Source organism: Heterodontus francisci, chromosome 13 (assembly GCF_036365525.1).
Source record: "Heterodontus francisci isolate sHetFra1 chromosome 13, sHetFra1.hap1, whole genome shotgun sequence".
Taxonomy (NCBI): domain Eukaryota; kingdom Metazoa; phylum Chordata; class Chondrichthyes; order Heterodontiformes; family Heterodontidae; genus Heterodontus; species Heterodontus francisci.
The window spans coordinates 65,192,490-65,218,694 of NC_090383.1; the positions used below are offsets into that span (position 1 = coordinate 65,192,490).

Sequence of the window (26,205 nt, forward strand, 5' to 3'; positions counted from 1 at the left end):
ATGAACAGTATTCCATCACACTCCTGACTTGTGCCTTGTAGATAGTGGACAGGTTTTGGGGAGTCAGGAGGTCAGTTACTCGCCGCAGAATTCCCAGCCTTTGACCTGCTGTTGTAGTATTTATGTGGCTGATCCAGTTACGTTTCTGGTCAATTGTAACCCCGAGGATGTTAATAGTGGGGATTTAGCGATGGTAATATTGTTGAATGTCAAGAGGAGATGGTTAGACTCTCTCTTGTTGAACAATGTCATTGCCTGGCATTTGTGTGGTGCAAATGTTACTTGCCACTTATCAGCCCAAGCCTGAATGTTGTCCAGGTCTTGCTGCATGCAGGCACAGACTGCCTCATTATCTGTGGAGTTTACAAGAATGTTGTCAGGTCTTGAAAGTTGCAGCTATGAGGAATGATTGGATATGCTAGGATTGTTTTCCTTAGAACAGAGGAGGCTGAGGGGTGACTTAATAGAGGTGTACAAAATTATAAGGGGCCTAGATAGAGTGGGCAGGAACGACCTTTTTCCCCTGGTGGAGATGTCAATTAACAGGGGCACAGATGTAAGGTGATTGGTAGAAGGAATAGAGGGGACATGAGGAAAAACTTTTTCACCCAGAGGGTAATGGGTGTCTGGAATTCACTGCCCGGATCGGAGGTCATAGAGTCATAGAGTTGTACAGCATAGAAACAGGCCCTTCGGCCCACCGCGTCCATGCCGACCATAATGCGTATCTATACTATTCCCACCTGCCTGCATTAATTCCATATCCCTCTACGTCTTGGTCATTCAAATACCTGTCCAGATGCCTCTTAAATGTTGCCACTGTTCCTGCCTCCACCACCTCCTCAGGCAGCTCATTCCAGATACCCACTATTCTTTGTGTGAAAAATTTACCCCTTTGATCCCCTTTAAACCTCCTCCCTCTCACCTTAAATCTCTGCCCTCTAGTTTCAATCATCCTTACCATAGGAAACAGACTCTGGCTATCTACCCTATCTATTGCCTCTCATAATTTTATATACCTCTATCATGTCCCTTCTCAGCCTCCTTCGCTCCAGGGAAAACAGACCCAGCCTATCCAATCTCTCTTTATAACTCAAGCCCTCCAAACCAGGCAACATCCTTGTGAATCTTCTCTGCACCCTCTGTAGCTTAATCACATCTTTCCTGTAGTGCGGCGACCAGAACTGCACACAGTACTCCAAATGCGGCCTAACCAACGTTATGGACAACTGTAACATGACGTCCCAACTCTTGTACTCAGTGCCTCGGCTGATGATGGCAAGCATGCCATACGCCTTCTTCACCACCTTGTCTACCTGTGTTGCCACTTTCAGGGAACTATGTACTTGCACCCCAAGGTCTCTCTGCTCAAGAACACTCCCCAGAGCCCTGCCATTCACTGTATATGTCCTGCCCTGGTTTAACTTCCCAAAATGCATCACTTCACACTTGTCTGCATTAAATTCCATTTGCCAATCCCTTGCCCACTTTCCCAGTTTGTCCTGTTGTAACCTTAGACAACCTTCTTCACTGTCCACTATACCACCAATTTTGGTGTCATCTGCAGACTTACTAATCATGCCCCCTACATTCACATCCAAGTCATTAATATATATGACAAACAACAGAGGACCCAGCACCAATCCCTGCGGCACACCACTGGTCACCGGCCTCCAATCTGAAAAACAATCCTCCACTACCACCCTCTGCCTCCTATCACCAAGCCAATTTTGGATCCAATTGGCTAGCTCACCCTGGATCCCATGTGTTCGAACCTTCTGGACCAGCCTACCATGCGGGACCTTGTCAAAGGCCTTGCTAAAGTCCATGTAGACAACATCCATTGCCCTGCCCTCGTCAATCCTCTTGGTCAACTCCTCGAAAAACTCAATCAAATTTGTGAGACATGATTTCCCACGCACAAAGCCATGCTGACTATCCCTAATCAGACCACATCTTTCCAAATGCATATAAAGCCTGTCTCTCAGAATCCCTTCCAATAACTTTCCCACCACTGATGTAAGGCTCACCGGCCTGTAGTTCCCTGGCTTATCCCTGCTGCCCTTTTTAAATAAAGGCACAACATTAGCTATCCTCCAGTCTTCCAGTACCTCACCCGTGGCTAACGATGATACAAAAATCTCTGCCAGAGCCCCAGCAATCTCCTCCCTTGCTTCCCATAGCATCCTAGGATACACCTGGTCAGGCCCTGGGGATTTATCCACCTTAATGTGCTTCAAAACCTCCAACACCTACTCCTTTGTAATGTTGATATGCTCCGGGATATCGCTGTTCCTTCCCTTGAACTCACTAGCTTCCATGATCTTCTCCACAGTAAATACAGATGAAAAGTATTCATTTAAGATCTCGCCCATTTCCTGTGGCTCCACACATAGATTATCACACTGATCCTTAAGGGGACCTACACTCTCCCTAGCTACCCTTTTACTCTTAATATACTTATAGAATCTTTTAGGATTCTCCTTTATCTTATCTGCCAGGGAAATCTCATGGTCCCTTTTTGCCCTCCTAATTTCCTTCTTAAGTGTAGTCCTACATCCCCTATATTCCTCGAGGGACTCGCTCGATCCCAGCTGCCTATACCTGACATATGCCTCTTTCTTTGTCCTGACCAGACCCTCAATATCCCTGGTCAACCAAGGTTCCCTAAACCTGCCAGCCTTGCCCTTCCATCTAACAGAAACTTGCTGGCCCTGAACTCTTCCTATCTCACTTTTAAAAGCCTCCCAATTGTCAGACGTCCCTTTACCTGTAAACAGCCTCTCCCATTCAACCTTTGAGAGTTCCTGTCTGATGCCATCGAAATTAGCCCCCCAATTTAGGACTTCAACCTGAGGACCAGTCCTATCCTTTTCCATAACTATCTTGAAGCTAATAGAGTTATGGTCACGGGTCCCAAACTGCTCCCCCACTGATACATCAACCACCTGCCCAGCCTCATTTCCTAAGAGGAGGTCGAATGTAGCCCCTTCTCTAGTAGGGCCATCCACACACTGCTTCAGAAAACTATCCTGGACACACTTATAAAATTCTTCCCCATCTGATCCCTTCGCACTAAGGCAGTCCCAGTCAATATTAGGGAAGTTAAAATCACCTACTATTACAACCCTATAATTCCCTCACCTATCTGTGATTTCCCTACATGTATGCTCCTCCAATTCCCTCTGACAATTGGGGGGCCTATAGTATAATCCCATCGAAGTGATCACCCCTTTCTTATTTCTAAGTTCTACCCATATGGCCTCGTTCCATATGGCCATATGGACGTTCCCCCTGGGATATCCTCCCTAAGTACTGCCTTGATGTCCTCCCTAATCAATAGTGCAACTCCCCCTCCTCTCTTACCTCCACTTCTGTCATGCCGGAAGCATCGGTACCCCGGAACATTGAGCTGCCAGTCCTGCTCATCCCTCAACGACGTTTCCGTAATAGCTATAATATCACAAACCCATATACAGATCCATGCTCTGAGTTCATCTGCCTTATCTGTAAGGCTTCTTGCATTAAAGTAAATGCAGTTTAGCCTACCAGACCTTCCACGCTCCCTGCCCTGCCCCTGCCCGGCCTGCCTACTGGACTTGCTTGCTTTAACCTCTACATTTGCCTCAACTATCTCATCGGAGAGACTACTACTTTGGGTCCCACCCCCCTGCAAGACTACTTTAAACCTTCCCGAGTAGTATGAGCAAACCTCCCCGCAAGGATATTGGTCCCCTTCCAGTTCAGATGTAACCCGTCCTTCTTGTACAGGTCACCTCTGCACCAGAAGAGATCCCAATGAACCGAGTAGCTGAAGCCCTACCGCCTACACCAGCTCTTCAGCCACACACTCATTTGCCTAATCCTCCTCTTCCTACCCTCACTAGCACATGGCACAGGGAGTAATCCTGAGATTACAACCCTAGAGGTCCTGCTTTTTAACCTTTTGCCTAACTCCCTATATTCACTTTGCAGGACCTCATCTCTCTTCCTGACTATGTCGTTAGTACCAATATGGACCATGACCTCTGGCTGCTCATCCTTCCCTTTCAGAATGTCCTGCAGCTGCTCTGAGACATCCTTGACCCTAGCACCAAGGAGGCAACATACCATCCTGGAGTCTCGTTTGCAGCCACAGAAATGCCTATCTGCACCCCTTACAATAGAATCCCCTATCACTATAGCTCTTCTACCCCTTTTCCTCTCCTGCTGTGCAGCAGAGCTTTCCGTGATGCCACGAACTTGGCTGTATGGACCAAGGCTGTAATGAGGTCTGAGGTCAAGTGGGCCTGACTGAACCCAAACTGAGCATCGACAAGCAGGTTATTGGTGAGTAAGTGCCACTTGATAGCAAGGTCAATGACACCTTCCATCACTTTGCTGATGGCTGAGAGTAGACTGATGGGGCAGTAACTGGCTGGAGTGGATTTGTCCTGCTTTTTATGGACAGGACAAACCTGAGCAATTTTCCACATTGTCGGATAGATGCTAGTGCTGTAGCTGTATTGAAATAATTTGGCTAGGGGCCAAATGGGTAGTTCCCGGAGCTCAAGTCTTCAGCACTAAGCCAGGATGTTGTAGGGACCCATTAACTTTGCTGTATCCAGTGCCTTCAGCTGTTCCTTGATATCATGTGAGTGAATCAAGTTAGCAGAAGACTGGCATCCGGGATGGTGGGGACCTCAGGAGGAAACCTAGGTAGATCATCCAATTGACACTTGTGGCTGAAGATCGTTGCAAAATCTTCAGCTGTGTCTTTTGCACTGTTGACATCCAGTACTGGATGAGCAGAAATTTCCTCCAATTTAATATTGGGAGGACTGAAGGCATTGTTTTTGATCCCCACTCCAAACTCCATTCCCTAGCTACTGACCCCATTCCTCTCCCTGGCAACAGACTTGAGTTTAAGCCAGTCTGTTTGCAACCTTGGTGACACATTTGACCCTGAGATGAGTTTCCAACCTCACATTCATGCCATCAGTAAAACTGCCTATTTCCACCTTTTTTTTTAGAACATTACAGCGCAGTACAGGCCCTTCGGCCCTCGATGTTGCGCCGAGCTGTGAAACCATCTGACCTACACTATTCCATTTTCATCCATGTGTCTATCCAATGTCCACTTAAATGCCCTTAAAGTTGGCGAATCTACTACTGCTGCAGGCAGGGCATTCCACGCCCTTACTACTCTCTGAGTAAAGAAACTACCTCTCACATCTGTCCTATATCTATCACCCCTCAACTTGAAGCTATGTCCCCTCGTGTTTGCCATCACCATCCGAGGAAAAAGACGCTCACTATCCACCCTATCTAACCCTCTGATTATCTTATATGTCTCTATTAAGTCACCTCTCCTCCTCCTTCTCTCTAACGAAAACAACCTCAAGTCCCTCAGCCTTTCCTCGTAAGACCTTCCCTCCATACCAGGCAACATCCTAGTAAATCTCCTCTGCACCCTTTCCATAGCTTCCACATCCTTTCTATAATGCGGTGACCAGAACTGCACGCAATACTCCAGGTGCGGTCTCACCAGAGGTTTGTACAGCTGCAGCATGACCTCGTGGCTCCGAAACTCGACCCCCCTACTAATAAAAGCTAACACACCATATGCCTTCTTAACAGCCCTATTAACCTGGTTAGCAACCTTCAGGGATTTATGCACCTGGACACCAAGATCTCTCTGTTCATCTACACTACCAAGAATCTTCCCATTAGCCCAGTACTCTGCATTCCTGTTACTCCTTCCAAAGTGAATCACCTCACACTTTTCCGCATTAAACTCCATTTGCCATCTCTCAGCCCAGCTCTGCAGCCTATCTATGTCTCTCTGTACCCTACAACATCCTTCGGCACTATCCACAACTCCACCGACCTTAGTGTCATCTGCAAATTTACTAACCCACCCTTCTACACCCTCATCCAGGTCATTTATAAAAATGACAAACAGCAATGGCCCCAAAACAGATCCTTGCGGTACACCACTAGTAACTAAACTCCAGGATGAACATTTGCCATCAACCACCACCCTCTGTCTTCTTTCAGCTAGCCAATTTCTGATCCAAAGCTCTAAATCACCTTCAACCCCATACTTCCGTATTTTCTGCAATAGCCTACCGTGGGGAACCTTATCAAACGCCTTACTGAAATCCATATACACCACATCCACTGCTTTACCCTCATCCACCTGTTTGGTCACCTTCTCGAAAAACTCAATAAGGTTTGTGAGGCACGACCTACCCGTCACAAACCCGTGCTGACTATCTCTAATGTACTTATTCTTTTCAAGATGATTATAAATCCTGTCTCTTATAACCTTTTCCAACATTTTACCCACAACCGAAGTAAGGCTCACAGGTCTATAATTACCAGGGCTGTCTCTACTCCCCTTCTTGAACAAGGGGACAACATTTGCAATCCTCCAGTCTTCCGGCACTATTCCTGTCGACAATGACGACATAAAGATCAAGGACAAAGGCTCTGCAATCTCCTCCCTAGCTTCCCAGAGAATCCTAGGATAAATCCCATCTGGCCCAGGGGACTTATCTATTTTCACACTTTCCAAAATTGCTAACACCTCCTCCTTGTGAACCTCAATCCCATCTAGCCTCGTAGCCTGAATCTCAGTATTCTCAACAACATTTTCTTTCTCTACTGTAAATACTGACGCAAAATATTCATTTAACACTTCCCCTATCTCCTCTGATTCCACACACAACTTCCCACTACTATCCTTGATTGGCCCTAATCTAACTCTAGTCATTCTTTTATTCCTGATATACCTATAGAAAGCCTTAGGGTTTTCCCTGATCCGATCCACCAATGACTTCTCGTGTCCTCTCCTTGCTCTTCTTAGCTCTCCCTTTAGATCCTTCCTGGCTAGCTTGTAGCTCTCAAGCGCCCTAACTGAGCCTTCACGTCTCATCCTAACATAAGCCTTCTTCTTCCTCTTGACAAGCGCTTCAACTTCTTTAGTAAACCACGGCTCCCTCGCACGACAACTTCCTCCCTGCCTCACAGGTACATACTTATCAAGGACACGCAGTAGCTGCTCCTTGAATAAGCTCCACATTTCGATTGTTCCCATCCCCTGCAGTTTCCTTCCCCATCCTACGCATCCTAAATCTTGCCTAATCGCATCATAATTTCCTTTCCCCCAGTTATAATTCTTGCCCTGCGGTATATACCTGTCCCTGCCCATCGCTAAGGTAAACCTAACCGAATTGTGATCACTGTCACCAAAGTGCTCACCTACATCTAAATCTAACACCTGGCCGGGTTCATTTCCCAGTACCAAATCCAATGTGGCATCGCCCCTGGTTGGCTACATACTGTGTCAGAAAACCCTCCTGCACACACTGGACAAAAACTGACCCATCTAAAGTACTTGAACTATAGTATTTCCAGTCGATATTTGGAAAGTTAAAGTCCCCCATAACAACTACCCTGTTACTCTCACCCCTGTCGAGAATCATCTTCGCTATCCTTTCCTCTACATCTCTGGAACTATTCGGAGGTCTATAAAAGACTCCCAACAGGGTAACCTCACCTCTCCTGTTTCTAACCTCGGCCCATACTACCTCAGTAGACGAGTCCTCAAACGTCCTTTCTGTCGCTGTAATACTCTCCTTGATTAACAATGCCACACCCCCTCCTCTTTTACCATCTTCTCTGCTCTTACTGAAACATCTAAATCCCGGAATCTGCAACATCCATTCCTGCCCCTGCTCTACCCATGTCTCCGAAATGGCCACTACATCGAGATCCCAGGTACCAACCCATGCTGCAAGCTCACCCACCTTATTCCGGATGCTTCTGGCGTTGAAATAGACACACTTTAAACCAGGTTCTTGCTTGCCAGTGCCCTCTTGCGTCCTTGTAACCATATCCCTGACCTCACTACTCTCAACATCCTGTACACTGGCACTACAATTTAGGTTCCCATTCCCCTGCTGAATTAGTTTAAACCCCCCCGAAGAGCACTAGCAAACCTCCCCCCCAGGATATTGGTACCCCTCTGGTTCAGGTGAAGACCATCCTGTTTGTAGAGGTCCCACCTACCCCAGAAAGAGCCCCAATTATCCAGGAAACCAAATCCCTCCCTCCTGCACCATCCCTGCAGCCACGTGTTCAACTCCTCTCTCTCCCTATTCCTCGCTTCGCTATCACGTGGCACGGGCAACAACCCAGAGATAACAACTCTGTTTGTTCTTGCTCTAAGCTTCCACCCTAGCTCCCTAAATTTCTGTCTTAAATCCCCATCTCTCTTCCTACCTATGTCGTTGGTGCCTATGTGGACCTCTGTAACATTGCCCATCTTTGCCCCTGTCTCAGCTTATCTGCTGCTGAAACCTTCATTCATGCCTTCATTACCTCATGACTTGACAATTCAAATGCACTCCTGGCTGGTCTCCCACATTTTACTTTTGTAAACTTGAAGTCATCCAAAATTCTGCTGCCTGTGTCTTAACTCGCACCGTCCCATTCCCCCTCCCACCACCCCTCCCCCTCCGCCATGCTCGGAGAGCTTCATTGGCTCCCAGTCAAGCAACATCTTGATTTTAAAATTCCCATCCTTGTTTTCAAATCCCTCCATGGCTTCACCCTTCCCTATTTCTGTAGTCTCCTCCAGCCCCACAACCCTCCAAGATATCTGCTCTCCCCTAATTCTGGCCTCTTGTGCATCCCTGATTTTAATTACTCTATCATTGGTGGCCACACATTCTGTTGCCTAGGCCCCAAGCTCTGGACACACTCCCTACACCTCTCTGCCTCTCTACCTCATTTTCCTCATTTCAGACACTCCTTAAAACCTACCTCTTTAACCAAGCTTTTGGCCATTTGACCTAATAACACCATTTGTGGCTTGGTGTCTTACTTTGTTTTATAATACTCCTGTGAAGTCCTTGGGACATTTTATAAGTTAAAGGTGCTATATAAATATAAGTTGTTGGGCTCTGTCATAATTTATTGTTTAATTCATGACTGCATGTGGCAGGACTGCAGAGCGTTGGTTGTGAGACCACTTAGTTCTGTCTATAGCATGCTGCTTCCACTGTTCAGCATTCTAGTAGTCCTCTATTGTGGCTTAATCAGGTTGGCACCTCATTTTTAGGTATACCTGGTGCTGCTCCTTGTATGTTGTCCTACAGTCCTCATTGCACCAGGGTTGGTCCCTTGTTTGTAATGGTAGAGTGAGGGATATGCTGGGCCATGAAGTTATAGGTTGAGGTGGCACACAATTCTGCTGCAGCTGCTCAGTTTTGAGCTGCTAGATCTGTTCTGAATCAAACCCAATTAACATTGTAGTAATGCCACATAGGTGTTGCCACATAACACAATGGAAGGTGTTCTCAGTGTGAAGACAGGACTTCATCTCCAGGACCGTGCGGTGGTCACTCCTACCAATACTGTCACGGACAGATGCAGCTGCGTCAGGTAGATTGTTAAGGACAAGATCAAGTTGGATTTTCCCTTGTGTTGGTTCTCTCATCACCTGCTGTAGGCCCAGTCTTGGCAGATGGCCAGTCAGTCAGTGGAGGTGCTACCAAGCCATGCTTGTTGATGGATATTGAAGTCCCCCACCCAAACTGCATTCTGTGCCCTTGTTACCCTAAGTGTCTGCTTCAAGTCCTGTTCAACATGGAGGAGTAATGATTCATTTGTTGAGGGAGGGAGGTAGGTTGTAATCAGCAGGTTTCTTTGCCCAGGTTTGACCTGATGCCATGAGACAATGTTGAGGACTCCCAGGATCAATCCCTCCTGACTGTATACCACAGTGCTACCACCTCTGGTGGATTTGTCCTGCCGGTGGGACAGGAGATACTCAGGGATGGTGATGGAGGAGTCTGGGGCGTTGGCTGTAAGGTGTGATTCTGTGAGTATGATTAATTGAGTGGAAGGCTGACATAGTCTGTGGGTCAGCTCTCCCAATTATTGCACAAGTCTTCCAATATTACTGAGGAAGATTTTGTAGGGTCGACTGGGCTGGGTGTGCCTTTGTCGTATCTGGTGCCTAGGTCAATGTTCAGTGGTCCTTCTGGTTTTATTCTTATTCAACTTTTCTGTAGTGGTTTGATGCAACTGAATGGCTTGATAGGTCATTTCAGAGGGCAGTTAAGGGTCAACCACATTACTGTGGCACTGGAGTCACGTGGTGTTTGGACTGGGTGAGTATGGCTGATTTCTTCCCCTAAAGGGCATTGATGCACAGAGTGCACAAATGGGTTTTTGCTGAAACTAGCTTTTTAATCCTGATTAATTTAAATAGTTGAACTTAAATTCCCCCAGCTGCCTTGGTGATATTTGAGCTTCTGTCTTTGGACCATTAATTGAGGCCTTGTAATACTGGTCCAGTAACATTACCATTATGCTACCATTCTGCAGCCTCCTAGGAGTTGGATGGTCAAGCGTTACCAATGGTTGGTACCATCACCCTCAACTTTTTTGTCTCTGATTCTTCCAAGGCTCTGTCAGAGACATATTGAGGATTTCCCTGTTAGCCGCTAACAAGTGCATTAGACAGTAATTATGTCAACTTCACCGCAATGACTCCAGCCAGAATGGGTGCGCGCTCGGCTTTGCAGCTCTGGTTGTCTTCCCACAGGTGCAAGGCATCATAGACTGCACACACTTGGCACTCCAGGTACCCCCAGATCAACCAGGGGTATTCATCAACTGTAAGGGCGTCCACTTCATCAATGTGCAACTGGTGTGCAACCACAAAAAGATATTCCTGCAGATGTGCACAAGATTCCTGGGGAGCTGCCATGATGCTTTCATCTGGTGGCAGTCCATCTTTGGACCAACAAGCAAACATAAGGAGTGCCATCCATGAAATAAGGGATACCCACTTCAAATTTGGCTCTGATCTCTGTCAGAAATTCAACCAATGAAGCCCAAGAGCATGATAGTGAATGCCATATGACCACCAGATGTGTGACCAAATGAGCCATTGGCATGCTGAAGATGCACTCAAGGTGCCTAGGCAGCTCTGGAGGCGCAGTTCAGCAATCACCTGACAGGATCTCCAGAATGATTATGGTGTTCTGCCCTCTGTACAACATTGCACAGCAGCGAAGTTTGGATCTGCAGGAGAAACAAGGTGAAGATCTCGGAACCTCTGCAGACAATTAAAAGGAGGCAGAGAGGAAGATGAAGAGGAAGCAGCACCAAGCTGCTCACATTGCTGAAGAGAATACTTTATTAATGCAAAGTTCACTTAGGTTACACCAGAACATATAGTAACAACAACAACAATTTATATTTATATAGTGCCTTTAACATAATAAAATGTCCCAAGGCACTTCACAGGAGCATTAAAAAACAAAGTATGACACCGAGCCACAAAAAGAGATATTAGATCAGATGACCAAAAGCTTGGTCAAAGAAGCTGGTTTTAACAAGTACCTTAAAGGAGGTCAGCGAAGTGGAAAGGTGGAGAGGTGCAGGGAGGGTAGTCTAGAGCTTCGGGCCTAGGCAACTGAAGGCACGGTCACCAATGGTGGAGCGATCAAAATCAGATGCACAAGAGACCAGAATTAGAGGAACCCAGCTATGTTGGAGGGTTGTAGGGCTGGAGGAGATTACAGAAATAGGGAGGGGTGAGGGATTTGAAAACAAGGATGAGAATATTAAAATCAAGACATTGCTTGACCAGGAGCCAATGCAGGTCAGCGAGCACAAGGGTGCAAGTTAAGACACAGGCTGCAGAGTTTTGGATGCCCTCAAGTTTATGGAGAGTAGAGTATGGAAGACCAACTAGGAGTGCATTGGACTAGTTAAGTCTAGAGGTAACGAAGGCATGAATGAGGGTTTCAGCAGTGGATGAGCTGAAACAGGGCGAAGTTGGGAAATGTTACAGAGGTGTAAATAGGTAGTCTTAGTGATGGCACAAATATGAGGTCAGAAGCTCATCTCGGGATCAAATGTGACAACAAGGTTGCGAACAGACTGGCTTAATTTCAGACTGTTGCCAGGGAGAGGGATGGAGTTGGTAGCTAGGGAATGGAGTTTGGAACGGGCACCAAAAACAATAGTTACAGTCTTCCCAATATTTAATTGGAGGAAATTTCTACTCATCCAATACTGGACATCGGTTAAGCAGTCAGATAATTTAGCTACAGTGGAAGAGACAAGAGAAGTGGTGCTGAGATAGAGCTGAGTGTTGTCAGCATACATTTGAAAGCACAGCGGGAGTTTTCATATGATGTTACCGCGGCGAAGCATGTAGATGACAAATAGGAGGGGGCCAAGGATAGATCCTTGGGGGACATCAGAGATAACGGTACGAGAACAGGAAGAGAAGCCATTGCAAGTGATTCTCTGGCTACGATTAGATAGATAAGAATGGATCCAGGTGAAAGCAGTCCCACCCAGCTGGACGATGGTGGAGAGGTCTGGTCAACTGTTTCAAAGGCTGCAGACAGGTCAAGAGGATGAGGAGGGAAAGTTTACTTTTGTCACAGTCACATAGGATGTCATTTGTGACTTTGATAAGAGTTGTTTCAGTACTGTGGAAGGGGCAGTAACCTGATTGGAGGGAGTCAAACATGGAGTTCCAGGAAAGATGGGAATGGATTTGGAAGGTGACAACACATTCAAGGACTTTGGAGAGGAAAGGAAAGTTGGAGATAAGATGATAGTTTGCAAGGGCAGTGGGGTCAAGGGTTTTTTTTTTGAGGAGAGGGTGATGATGGCAGATTTAAAGGAGAGAGGCCAGGGTGAGAGAGACAGATCTTTTTATTGGGTACTAGGACGTCAAAGGTGGAGGTGAGGGTGCAGTTGAGCAAATCAGCAGCTGCAGAAATGTTATGGCCAACAGAGGGCAAAAGGCTAGATAGTTGAGTTTTTGAAAGTGCACCTGTAAGTCAAAAAGGTGCTAGGTTTTTTCCAAGGACAGATACAGGGCTGGAAGAGGGATATGGGTGGAAAGTGATACGAGGGAGTGATCAGAGATGACCTTATCTGTATTTGATGCGATGGGACCAGCAAACTCATGTGAGATAGCAAGGCCCAGAGGGTGGTTGTGAATGTGAGTTGGGGAGTTTACATGCAGGAAGATATTTAGAGAGGATAAGAGGGAAGTGAACTCAGAGGAGAGAGAACATGATGAGTTGAGATGAAAATTGGTATTGCCAAAGTTGAGAAGTTGTTCGGTGCAGAGGCTGAGGGAGAAAAGCATTGAAGTTATCTTAGTGATAAATTTTTTATTGTACTTGGAGGGCGGTAGAGAGCGATGAATTTGAAAGAAAGGTGAGGAGGTGGAACAAGGTGATATGCTCAAAGAAGGAGAAAGTGCCAGAGGAGTAGGGGGTCAGGCCAAGGTATGATTTGTTGATAAGCACCACACCGCCACCTTGATTGTCTTGGCGAGGCAAGTGATGGAAGATGTAGCCAGGTGGGGGAGGCTTCATTGAATGGCAAGGTGTCATCACCCCTCAGTCAGGTTTCATTAAGGCTTTGATGTCAATGCAATCATCCACAATAGTTTCATGGATTGCAAGAGCCTTGTTCACAAGTTAATGGAGATTCTGGAGGGAGTTACATTGAGAGGTAGTGAGAGCTGATCCGCTGGCAGAGTCCAGAGGGTCAGCAGTGGGAGGGGTGAGTTGGACAGGAAGAAGATTGACCACACAATGTGGCACGCCACAAAACAGTCCTGCAAACAACCAACTACCCCTGAACATTCCCCATTGATCTCTTTCATTTTATGTCTTCCTGTTTATCATGAAACAAGTTAAAATGAAATTTGCTACCCAGCAACTAAAAATGGGCAAGACAGGAAATGGTGCAAAGGAATATTATTTATGTGCTTTAACTAAACAACAGAAACTTAGCATGACATTTTCTCACATATCCATGGGCATACTTTTGTGCAACTACAAAGTTTTCCTCTTCCTTTCCCTACTACTTCGACATGGTGCAAACCCTGTGGCTTGAGCAGAGGCTGGCAGTGCAGATGACTGCTCTGACTGCTGAGATGTTCTTGGCTGACAACCTCTGGGCTTTGGAACCCATAAGGGCCTCTCCAAAGATTGCTCCACTTGCACCTGTCCAGAGGCAGACTCAGCCATCGGAGAGGACACAACATGTGGGCTACTGTCTGAGGGGGATTGGGGGGAGGGGGGGGGGCGGTGGGGTGGGCAACGGGTAAGAAGTGAAAGTGCTTTAGTGGAGTCCCCACTTCCAGGTCCCCTCTTGTCATCATCTCTCTCATGGTCCAGCATTTCACTACTACCACTGTGTTGAGAACACTTTGGTATAGATCAGTGCGGCACTGTAAGATCAAGGCTAAACTTTCCATCATCATTAAGGTGGCAAACATGTTGTCGTCCAATGTCTGCATGACCGTGGTCAAGATGTGTATGGACTCATTTGATTGAAGCATTGATATTCCATGGAGCTGGCTACTGTATCCTTGCAAGAACACATCATTGTAATTCCCTGCAACATCAACCCACTCATGTTTGAGTCAGACACCTCCATTCTCTCTGCAATTGTTGTCACTGTGTTTGGGAGGCCTGTCAGTGCATCTCATATTGTCTGCAGCTGCTCAATGATTCCCCTTTTCACCAACAGCTCCTGAGGTACAGCATTTGCATCCAACTGAGCAGAGATTGGCGAGGGCTGCACTCTCCAGCGCAGAATGGACTCTCCTCTGCTGTCCATGCCAGCACCATTTGCTCTTGCTCACTTGTGAAGTGTGAATAACCAGGTGAAAACCCAATTGTCTACATGGTCCTACCCAAATGCAAGTATATGAACTGGTGCATGTGTTCAGGCAGACTCAGCTCCTCCAAGGAATGATCGTTGGCAACCTCCACCGACATCAGCATACATGAAGGCCCTGTTAGAGATAAAAAGACATAAATTACCACTGGAAAAGTAGGAACGTTGCAACTTATTATGAAGTTTATAATATTTCACTCGCTGTTAAACTCAAGTCAACATGACTAGGTGCCATAGGATATGTGGGTCACTAATATTTAATTGTATCACCAGGAAGCTGGGAGCTCCTCGTTTCCCCATTTCCAACAGCCAAGGACATCAAAACACCACTTATCTCCAGCGCCTCCTTCTCTGCACATTTTAACTAGAAAATGTATGGAAGACCACTCTCTCCCTTTCCCTCATGTTCCGTGCTCTTATCTGGAATGAGGGAAAGAGTGACCTACGAGTGGATGTAATGGCATGTGTTCACCGATGGATTGAGTGCATTTGAAGAGGGTAACTATCAAGGAGAGGCATAAAATTGCATAGAGATGAAGGCGAGTTGCAGTGGTGGATAGATGAGGATGTGAAGAAGTGCATAGTAAGAGAAGGATGAGTGGGCATTAAGGTAATTGGGTGTGAGGAGTGATGTGATGAAGTAGTCTTGACAAGACAGAGTGAGGGGTTGAAGTGATGCACATGGCACGATGTAGGTGAATGTGTGACTCTATTCAGCTTTCCTGACCTGGTTAAGCCATTTAAGCACGTCATGAACTGAAGCCAGGAATGTGGCCCAATCCTCCTGCTGCTCATCTCCTGGGTGACCTCCAGCCATGCCTTCTTTGTGGCAGAGCGGTTTTCTTCCTCCCTTTGCTGGGCAAGAGTTTCTGTCTGCGGTTCCTCACAGCCCCAAGCAGCATATCAAGGGACATGTCATTGAAATGTAGAGCAGACTTTGCCTATCTCAAATCTATCATTTAGCGTCCTGTTCATTTATTGCACACTACAAACTCCTCTAAATTCCATCTTTGGCTTTGCACTTTAAATGCTGGAGCTGAGGTTGTGTCATGTCTTCATCATGCCTGCTGCTGCGAATTGGTTGCCATCGCTGGAAGTAAAATGCAAATGAACTGGGCTGAGTTAAAAAGCCACTGAGAAATGTCGAATGTACTTTCAGGTTTCCTGCACAATATCGGCCCATCCCCCCTCTGCTCGCAATGAGTCTCCAAGTAAATATTTTGGCCCATGTGACTATTGATTCCTCACACTCCAAGTGCATGCCAGCACGTGTTTTTACAGATAAGAATCTTCCATTATATATTTTGGTTAAACTGTGTGGAATGTAATCAGATTGAAAACCAGTCATACGTTTTTTTTAAATTGTGCTAGCTGCCAAATAGCTTCCATTATATCCTGGCATTCTTGATCGAATGGAGACACTGGAACAATTTGTGATTTGCAGATCTATTAAATTATTGGCTAAGCAAGTACATCCAATGAGTATCCACGCAGACCAGAAAGGTTCTAGTTTTGATTCCTTTATGTGTTGAGTTAGTTGGCCTCAGTTGAGGCTTTATATGAGTACTGTGATTGATTTAGTTCTCAAGTTTGGGAAGAAAAAATAGAAACATATTATGTAGTGTCTTATTATATCTCTCAGAAACATCTCAAAGTGCTTTATCCTGAGAGACACCACCATCACACATTCCCATTCCTACCATGCCACAAACATTGGCCACTGACTCAAAATGGCCATTGATCTTAGCATATTTGTAATCAAGGCTACACTGCTGATGTCGCTGGAGCTGTAAGCAGAACCTGTGCAAATCAGATCACCAGGCTGCTCATCTGGAGGATTATGCAAGCTGACCCTTTGACTAGTAATGTCTTTCCTCCTCATGTACCACAAGCAACTGCATTCTGCTTACTTATGCTCTGTGTTTCATTGTGCACTCCTCTTTGGCTCACTCGCTAACTCCAATTATGAGGGATTGAGTCAGTAACAACGTGTGGTGTGAAGAGCTGGGAGGACTAATTTACTGTGGCCGGTACATTCTTCCTCAGGCACAAATAAGAGAAGCAGAAGCATGGGAACATCACCATCTGCAAGTTCACCTCCAAATCACACACCATCCTGACTTGGAAATATATCGTTGTTCCTTCATTGTTGCTGGATCAAAATCCTGGAACTCCCTCTCTAAGAGCCCTGTGGGTGTACCCACACCACATGGATTGCAGCGGTTTAAGAATCACCATCAACTTCTCAAGGGCAATTAGGGATGGGTGATAAATGCTGGCTTTGCCAGCAGTTCCTTGCACTAGAAGACCAGCAGGTTATGGGCAGTCCAAAGAGTGTGTTTCACCAAGTCGATGGCGTTCCAGTAACAATTGATGCTTGTCTTGAAGTGCATTTCTGGGAACAGTCCAGAGAGTACAGAGTCCTGTGTTATGGGTGGATGAACCTTGTCAGAAACTATTGCATCTCTTTCCAGATGTTCTTTGCAAATGTACATTCCAGAAGGAGGTGTGTGACAATCTCTTCCACTGCAGCCGCCTTGAGGACAGTGTGCAGTGTACATAAAGGACTTGATGGGGGTGGCCCTTCTCATCACCAGCCAAGCTACACCTTGGTGCTTGTTCACCTCACCCTTGGAATGAATTCCAGTGGTAGCTGTCTTTTCCTAGGATTTGCAGTCAAGTGGAAATGTGGCAGTAGTCCATTTCACTGCAGATGAAAAACTAATGTCAAGAAAACCCCATATGCCAAATGAGAAATAGTAATTTCATTAGTTGGAAACTTACATTAGACTTTTAATTGAAAAAAAAATCCTACAGTAACTTAAAAAAAAATTGGAGCCAAGATGGCCACCACAATTTGCATCTGAAACATCTTTGCACATTCAAAGGCCCAACTGCAGGCAGATGTCTGAGATGCCCTGGACCCAGAACAATGGCTTGCTCTAAGTAATTGAATTATCTAGGATTGGTTCATTATCATGGTAGTCAAGGCCATCCTGACACATTGACTTTGAAGGAGCAAACCCCTTTGAGTGTAAATATTGGCATCCTGGAACCTGTGGTGTAAATTCTGAACCTTGTATCTCATTAAAAACAAAGGGGATTGAGAGAACCATGTGATCATCTGTCCATTTCTGAAAAAAACAGAAGTTTTGTTACACTCACAGAAGACAAGGAGTGACTGAGACTGAAGCAGCAGAGAAAGCTGCATGCTTCCCTTTCTCTTTCTCTCTCCCCTGAAAACATCAAGTTTGTAAACCGTCTGCGACTGTGGACCCTCCAAGCCTACAAATTACTGCAGCCAGCGACCAGGGGAAGAGAGTCAACTACAATTCTGCCTTCAAGAAAACACTGAGCAAAGCAGGCCAACCACAAAGTGCACTTTGACCAGTGATGACTTCAAGAATACAGCTTCAGCCAAGGACTACTGGATCATCCACTTCACAGACTGTGTATTTAAGTTCCATTTACTCTGGACTTTAATCCAACCACCAAATCTATTTTTCTTCTGTAATCTTTTTTGTGTGTGTGATTCTCATGTGAATGTGTGTGTGAATGTGTAGTATTTCTTAAAGTATTTTTTAAAATAAGGGTTAGAGTGTTAAGTATAATAAACATACCTCTTTCTTGTTTAAAGACAAGAAAGGCAGGCAAAACAAAGGCGAGCATCAACTAGGCTTAGAATGCAGAATGTCAAGAAGACAAGGTTAAGGGTACTGTACCTAAATGCACGCTGGATTCGCAACATGTCAGATGATTGAAAGGCCCAAATACAGGTAAATGGGTATGATCTAATTGCCATAACAGAAACGTGGCTAAAGGGTGACCAAGACTGGGAACTGAATATTCAAGGATATTTGATATTTAGGAAGGATAGGCAAAAAGGAAAAGGAGGTGGTGTTGCACTGATAATAAGGGATGGGACCAGTACATTAGGAAGGAAGGATCTCAGATCGGAGAACAAAATGTGGAATCTGTTTGGGTGGAGCTAAGAAACAGCAAGGGGCAGCAAACATTGGTAGGAGTTGTTTATAGGCCACCAAACAGTAATGGTAGTGTGGGGCATGGCATTAATAAGGAGTTTAGAGAAGCATGTAGCATGTGTAATACAGTAATCAGGGGTGACTTCAATCTGCATATAGACTGGGTAAACCTAATGAGCACTAATTCTGTGGAGGACGAGTTTCTGGAATGTGTTAGGGATGGTTTTCTAGAGGAGTATGTTGAGGAACCGACTAGAGAACAGGCTATTTTAGATCTAGTATTATGCAATGAGTAAGGGCTAATTAATAATCTTGCTGTAAAAGAACCTTTAGGGATGAGTGACCATAATATGATAGAATTTTACATTATGTTTGAAAGTGAGGTAGTTCAATCTGAAGCCAGAGTGTTAAATTTGAACAAAGGAAATTATAAAGGTATGAGTGGCAAATTGGCTGAGGTGGTTTGGGAAAATATATTAACAGGCATGACAGTACATAGGCAATGGATAGTCTTTAAAGAAATATTACATAGTTTACAGCAACTATACATTCCTTCAAGGCACAAAAACCCCAAAAGTAAAAGACAGTCAACCGTGGATAACAAAGTAACTTAAGGATTATATAAGATTAAAAGAAAATGCCTACAAAGTTGCCAGAAATAGTAGTAAACCTGAGGATTGGAAGGATTTTAGATTACAGCAAAGGAGGATGAAGAAACTGATAAAGAAAGGGAGAATAGAATATGAATGGAAGCTAGCAAAAAATATAAAATGGACTGTAAAAGCTTCTATAGGTACGTAAAAAGGAAACATTTGGCAAAGACAAATGTGGGTCCCTTACAGGCAGAGTCAGGAGAATTTATAATGGGGAATAGAGAAATGGCAGAGAAGCTAAATGATTACTTTTTGTCTGTCTTTACTGACAAAGATACAAGAAATCTCCCAGAATTAGAGATCCAAGTGATTAGGGGGAATGAGGAATTGAAGGAAATTAGTATTAGTAAGAAGGTTGTATTGGAGAAATTAATGGGGCTGAAGGTTGATAAGTCCCCAGGACCTGATATTCTACATCCCAGATTGTTGAAAGATGTAGCTATGGAGGTAGTAGATGCATTGCATCTTCCAAAATTCTATAGATTCTGGAGCTATTCCTGCAGATTGAAAGGTGCAAATGTCACCCCACTATTTAAGAAGGGAGGGAGAGAGAAAACAGGGAATTACAGACCTGTTAACCTTACATCAGTCATTGGGAAAATGCTAGAATCAATTCTAAAGGATGTGATAGATGAACACTTGGATAATAATGATTTGATTGGCCATAGTCAACATGGATTTATGAATGGGAAATTATATTTGACGACCCTGTTGGTTGTTTTTTGAGGATGTTACTAACAGAATTGATAAAGGGAGTCGGTGGACATGGTATACTTGAATTTTCAGAAGGCTTTTGATAAAGTCCCCCACAGGAAGTTGGTTAGCAAAATTAAAGCACATGGGATGGGAGGTAATATACTGGTATGGATTTAGGATTGGTTAACAGGCAGAAAGCAGAGAGTAGGAATAAACGGGTCATTCTCGTTTTGGCAGGCTGTGACTAGTGGGGTACCACAGGGATCAGTGCTTGGGCCCCAGCTGTTCACAATATATATCAATGATTTGGATGTGGGGGCCAAATGTAGAATTTCCAAGTTCGCACATGGCACAAAACTAGGTGGGAATGTGTGTTGTGAGGAAGATGCAAAGCGGCTTCAAGGGGATTTGGAAAGACTTAGTGAGTGGGCAAGAACATGGCAGATGGAATATAATATGGAAAAATGTGAGGTTATCCACTTTGGTTGGAGGAATAGATGTGCAGAGTATTTCTTAAATGGTAAGAGATTAGAAAGTGTAGATGTACAAAGAAATCTGGGTGTCTTTGTCAGTAAGTCACTGAAAGCTAACATGCAGGTGCAGCAAGCAATTAGGAAAGCTAATGGTATGTTAGCCTTTATCGCAAGAGGATTTGAGTACAGGAGTCGTGAAGTCTTGCTTCAATTGTATAGAACCTTGGTTAGATCACACCTGGAGTACTATGTGCAGTTTTGGTCCCCTTACCTTAGGAAGGATATTATTGCCATAGAGGGAGTGTAACGAAGGTACACCAGACTTGTTCTTAGGATGGCAGGACTGGGGAAACTGGGCCTGTATTCTCTAGAGTTTCGAAGAATGAGAGGTGATCTCATTGAAACCGACAAAATACTTAAAGGATAGATGCAGCTAAGATGTTTCCCCTGGTTGGGGAGTCTAGAACCAGGGAACACAATTTCAAAATAAGGGAGAAGCCACTTAGGACAGAGTTGAGGAGAAGTTTATTTTCTCAGCGGGTTGTGAATCTTTGAAATACTCTACCTCAGAGGGCTGTGGAAGCTCAGTCATTGAGTAAGTTTAAAGCAGAGATTGACAGATTTCTAAACACAAATGACATAAGGGGATATGAGGATAGTGTGGGAAAAAGGCATTGAAGTGGAAGTTCAGCCATGATCATATTGAATGGCGGGGCAGGCTCGATGGGCTGAATGGCCTGCTCCTGTTCCTATGTTCTTATGTTCCTATGTAAAATCTGTCGATTGGTTCTTTCACAATCACAGTAAAGGTAAAAGGTAAAACACTCACAGAGGTGGTAAGCACAATCACTGTTTAAAAGGAATAAACCCTGTTGTGGTCAAACAAGAGGAATGGCAGGAGGGGAGCCCGAGACCACCTCCTCACCTGGCCATAACACTAGTTTACTGTTCCTGGTAGATTCTTAGATTTTAGGGAGATTTAGAGCCTAGATTCCAGGACTGCTTGTTACTTCAACTCACCTGTGTCATTTGGGTGCAATTTATTTCTAGTTATACCTCTGTAAAGTACTTTGGGATGTTTATTTCATAATCCTCTGCACTTGGACCTGCAAATCACGATTTGGTTTAACATCATATATGAGATGAAAGCAACCTAGACGTTGAACAGCAAGTCTCCTTGCTGAACACTCTTCTGTCAAAGCCATGGGAGAATCCAGCTGACCTATTTTTAATGGAAGTATTAATCTGTTTCATTTAAGTAAAAAATTTTGTATGACTACATTAAGTGTTCATATGCTAATAGTGGCTACTATAATTCTGAACTTATATGTTGAAAGGAAGTGTCCAAATTTTAAAAAAAATTATATTTCTGTCCAATTTTCTCAGCTCATTTTCTTCCCTCACCCACTCCGCTCATCATCCTCTCCTGAAGGTGCATCTTTTTGAGACTGCAATTTCACTGGCGTTGGCCTCTGCCTGCACCTCAACCAAAGGACCATTGAATATGTGAGTCTAAATGGCAAAACCTGGATTTTGCAATCGGGCATGGGCCCAACTTAAAGTTGAACAGATTATCTTTTAGTGCCCAAATTATAACACTTATCGCACTGCATTTATCAGTTCTGCGGCCGATCCATTTTACTGCCACTGTCAAAGTTGGAAGTTACCCTCCAATGTTCTCTAAAAATAGTCACTGCAACATGGAAAGTCCACTAGTAATAAAAGAGCAAAATACTGCGGATGCTGAAAATCTAAAATAAAAAGAGATATTGCTGGAAATACTCAGCAGGTCTGAAAGCATCTGTGGAGAGAGAAATAGAGTTAAAAGGGGGAATTATCCCAGGACTTTGGAGGAAGGGGGTCTGGGAAAATGGGGGAAGAAGATGTCGGACTGCTAACCTGATACCTTGCCATCTCCTTCTGGATTTCCTGGGGCAGGTTGCTAGTGAGGTTGGGAACACCTGTGAATGAAATGTGCAGCCAATTACAACAACTAAGACGTCATGAAAGAGCCATTATAGTTGTGCAAGGGCCCTTTCCCAATGGTGCCCAGGTCGTACACTGTCAGCAATACAGCAGGGTAAGGAAGGTGAGTGCACTGTGGGCTGTCATTGAGGGCTCAACCCACCATCATTACAGCACTGGAATGGGGGAAACCGGCATTCAGTGTGCTACAGCTGACAGGAGCAACTCCTTGAAGCAAGTACTCTGGATCGTTTGCAGTAAGAGGAACTTTGTTTATTTCCATTGAGGCCAGTGGGAGAGATAAATGGCTGTATTGACCTTTAAGGCTGTGTCTTTACACAGCTTTCCATGAAAGCTGAAGCTGGTTAACCTGCTCCTACCATCCTCAATGAAGAGCACCTGCCTCCATGCCCTCACATCTTCCACCATGACCTCAAGTGCCACATCCAAGAATCATTAGGCTGCTCTTCCCCTTCTGGCATGAATCTTCCTCCTTTTGCTTCTTCAAATTTGACAACCCTAAAGCACAATTGTGCCATTGCATCTGCTGTCGGTGTCCCTTTAAATAATCAGCCTTCATTTGAACTTCTAATTGACCTGCCTGCCCACTGCATCTAATCAAATGCCCTCTTAATTGGTTAGCCCCTGCAAAATTCACCCAGACAAATCGTACAACCCTCTGAGAGAAAAAAATTCTCTTCATCTCTGTCCTAAAAGGGCGACCCTTAATTTTCAAACAGTGCCCCCTAGTTCTGGACTCACCCACAAGAGGAAACATCCCCTCCACATTCACCCTGTCAAGACTGTTCGGGATCTTATATACTTCAATCAAGTCTCCCCTCACCCTTGACTAACAGGATTGGGTTGTTGACCCAATGCTCCATCAAAAACTAAGTTCATAAGATTCGGCGCAATATTTCAGGTCAATGAGCTTTCATCAGAAATATGACCAGACCATACGACCATACGAATTAGGAGCAGAAGTAGGCCATTCAGCCCGTCAAACCTGCTCTGCCATTTGATAAGATCATGGCTGATCTGTTTCTATCTCCAATTCCACACTCCCATCTACCCCCGATAATCTTTGATTCCTTTGTCTAGCAAGAATCTATCTACCTCTGCCTTAAAAATATTCAATGACCCCATCTACACCACCTTCTGAGGCAGAGAATTCCAAAATCGCACAACCCTCTGAAAGTAAAAAATTCTCCTTGTCTCTGTCCTAAAAGTGCGACTCCTAACTTTCAAACAGTGCCCCATAGTTCTGGACTCACCCACATGAGGAAAGATCCCCTCCCTGTCAAGACCATTCAGGGGAGGCGGTGGCGTAGTGGTATTATCTCTGGACTAGTAACCCAGAGACCCAGGGTATTGATCTGGAGACATGGGTTCGAATCCCACCACCAGAAGGTGGAATTTGAATTTAATTAATAAATCTGGAATTAAAAAGCTAGTCTAATGATGGCCATTGTCGATTGTTGTAAAAACCCATCTGGTTCACTAATGTCCTTACCTGGTCTGGCCTACATGTGACTCCAGAGCCACAGCAATGTGGTTAACTCTTACATGCCCTCTGAAATGGCCTAGCAAGCCACTCAGTTGTACCTAACCGCTATGAAGTCAGTATGGACTGCAGCGGTTCAAGAAAGCAGCTCACCACCACCTTCTCAAGGGCAATTAGGGATGGGCAATAAATGCTGGCATATCCAGTGACACCCACATCCCATGAATGAATAAAAAAAATCTTATCTACTTCAATCAAGTCTCCCCTCACTCTTCTAAACTCCAGTGAAAACAAGCCCAGTCTGTCCAACCTTTTGTCATAAAACAACCCACTCATTCCAGGTATCAATCTAGTAAACCTGCTCTGAACCGCCTTCAACGCATTCACATCCTTCCTTAAATAAGGAGACCAGAACTGCACACAGTATTCAAGATGTGGACTCACCAATGCCCTATATAACTAAAGCATAACATCCTTACTTTTATTTTCAATTCCTCTCATAATAAAGGATAGCATTCCATTAGCCTTCTTAATTACTTGCTGTACTGCATACCAACCTTTAGTAACTCATGCACTGGAACACCTAGATCCCTCTGCACCTTGGAATTCTGCAGTTGTTCTCAGTTTAAGTAATACTCTGTTTTTTTATTCTTTCTGTCAAAGTGAAGAACTTCACATTTTCCCATGTTATACTCCATCTGCCAGATTTTTGCCCACTCACTCAACCTATCTATATCAGTCTGCAACCTCCTTATGTCCTCTTCACAACATACTTTCCTACCTATCTTTGTGTCATCTGCAAATTTAGCCATCACTGCCCTCATCTAAGTCATTGATATAAACTGTAAAAAGTTGAGGCCCCAGAACAGACCCCTGTGGGACTCCACTCATCACATCCTGCCAATCAGAAAAGGACCCATTTATGCATACTCTCTGTTTTATGCCACCCGCCAATCTTCTATCCATGCTAATATGTTATCCCCTACACCATGAGCTCCTACTTTGTGTAATAACCTTTTATGTGGCACCTTATCAAATGCCTTCTGGAAATCCAAGTACAGTACGTCAATGGGCTCCCCTTTATCTATAGCGCATGTTACTCCTTCAAAGAACGCCAATAAATTGGTTAAACATGGTTTCCCTTTCACAAAACCATGCTAACTATTACTGATTATCTTGAGTTTTTCTAAGTGCCCAGCTGTAGGTCCCTAATGATCAATTCTAACACCTTCCCCACGACAGACATCAAGCTAACCGGCCTATTGTTACCTGTTTTCTGCCTCCCCACTTCTTGAATAGAAGGGTTATATTTGCTACTTTCCAGTCTGATGGAACCTTCCAAAATTTAGCGAATTTTGAAACAACGCATCTACTACATCATTAGCCACATCTTTTAAGACCCTAGGATGAAGCCCATCAAGGCCCGGGGACTTGTCAGCCCACAGCTCCATTAGTTTGGTCAGTACCGCTTCCCTGGTGATTGTAATTTCACCAAGTTCCTCTTTTCCTGCCACCTCTTGATTCACAGCTATTACTGGAATGTTTTTTGTATCCTCTATAGTGAAGACAGAAGCAAAATATTTGTTCATTTCATCCGCCATTTCCTTATTATCTACTATTAATGTCCCATTCTCACTCTCTAGAGGACCAACACTCACTTTACTTATTTTTCCTTTTTAAATACCCGCAGAAACTCTTGCTATCTGTTTTTACATTTCTAGCTAGCTTCCTCTCATACTCTAATTTCTTTCTCCTGATTAACCTTTTAGTCATTCTCTGCTGTTCTAGATATTCTGACCAATTATCTGACCTGCCACTCATCTTTGCACAATTATATGCTTTTTTCTTAAGTTTGATACTTTCCTTAACTTCTTTAGTTAACCACGGATTGTGGGTCATCCCCTTAGAATTTTTCTTTATAGTAGGAATATACTTATTCTGAGTATTCTGAAATATACCCTGCCACTGCTTCTCTATTGATCTATCTCCTAGCCTAGTAACCTAATTCACTTCAGCTAGCTCAACTTTCATGCCCACGTAGTTGCCCTCATTTAAGTTTAAAATACTAGACTTAGACCCACTCCTCTCTCTTTAAACTGGATGTAAGATTCAAGCATATTATGGTCACTGCTACCTAGAGGTGCCTTTACTCTGAAGACATTAATTAATCATGTCATGTTAGACACATGGGCGGCACAGTGGTGCAG

The 26,205-nt window shown here is 44.5% G+C and overlaps 1 protein-coding gene across 1 annotated transcript in view; it reads right to left on the minus strand.

Moving 5' to 3' along the window:
• The window catches only part of rps27a (ribosomal protein S27a), a 127,847-nt gene extending 105,127 nt beyond the window's left edge, over positions 1-22,720 (minus strand). The window contains exon 1 of the mRNA XM_068044921.1: positions 22,717-22,720. The gene's annotated coding sequence lies outside the window, so the exon portion shown is untranslated. The remainder of the gene's footprint in view (positions 1-22,716) is intronic.
• Positions 22,721-26,205: the final 3,485 nt, after the last annotated feature.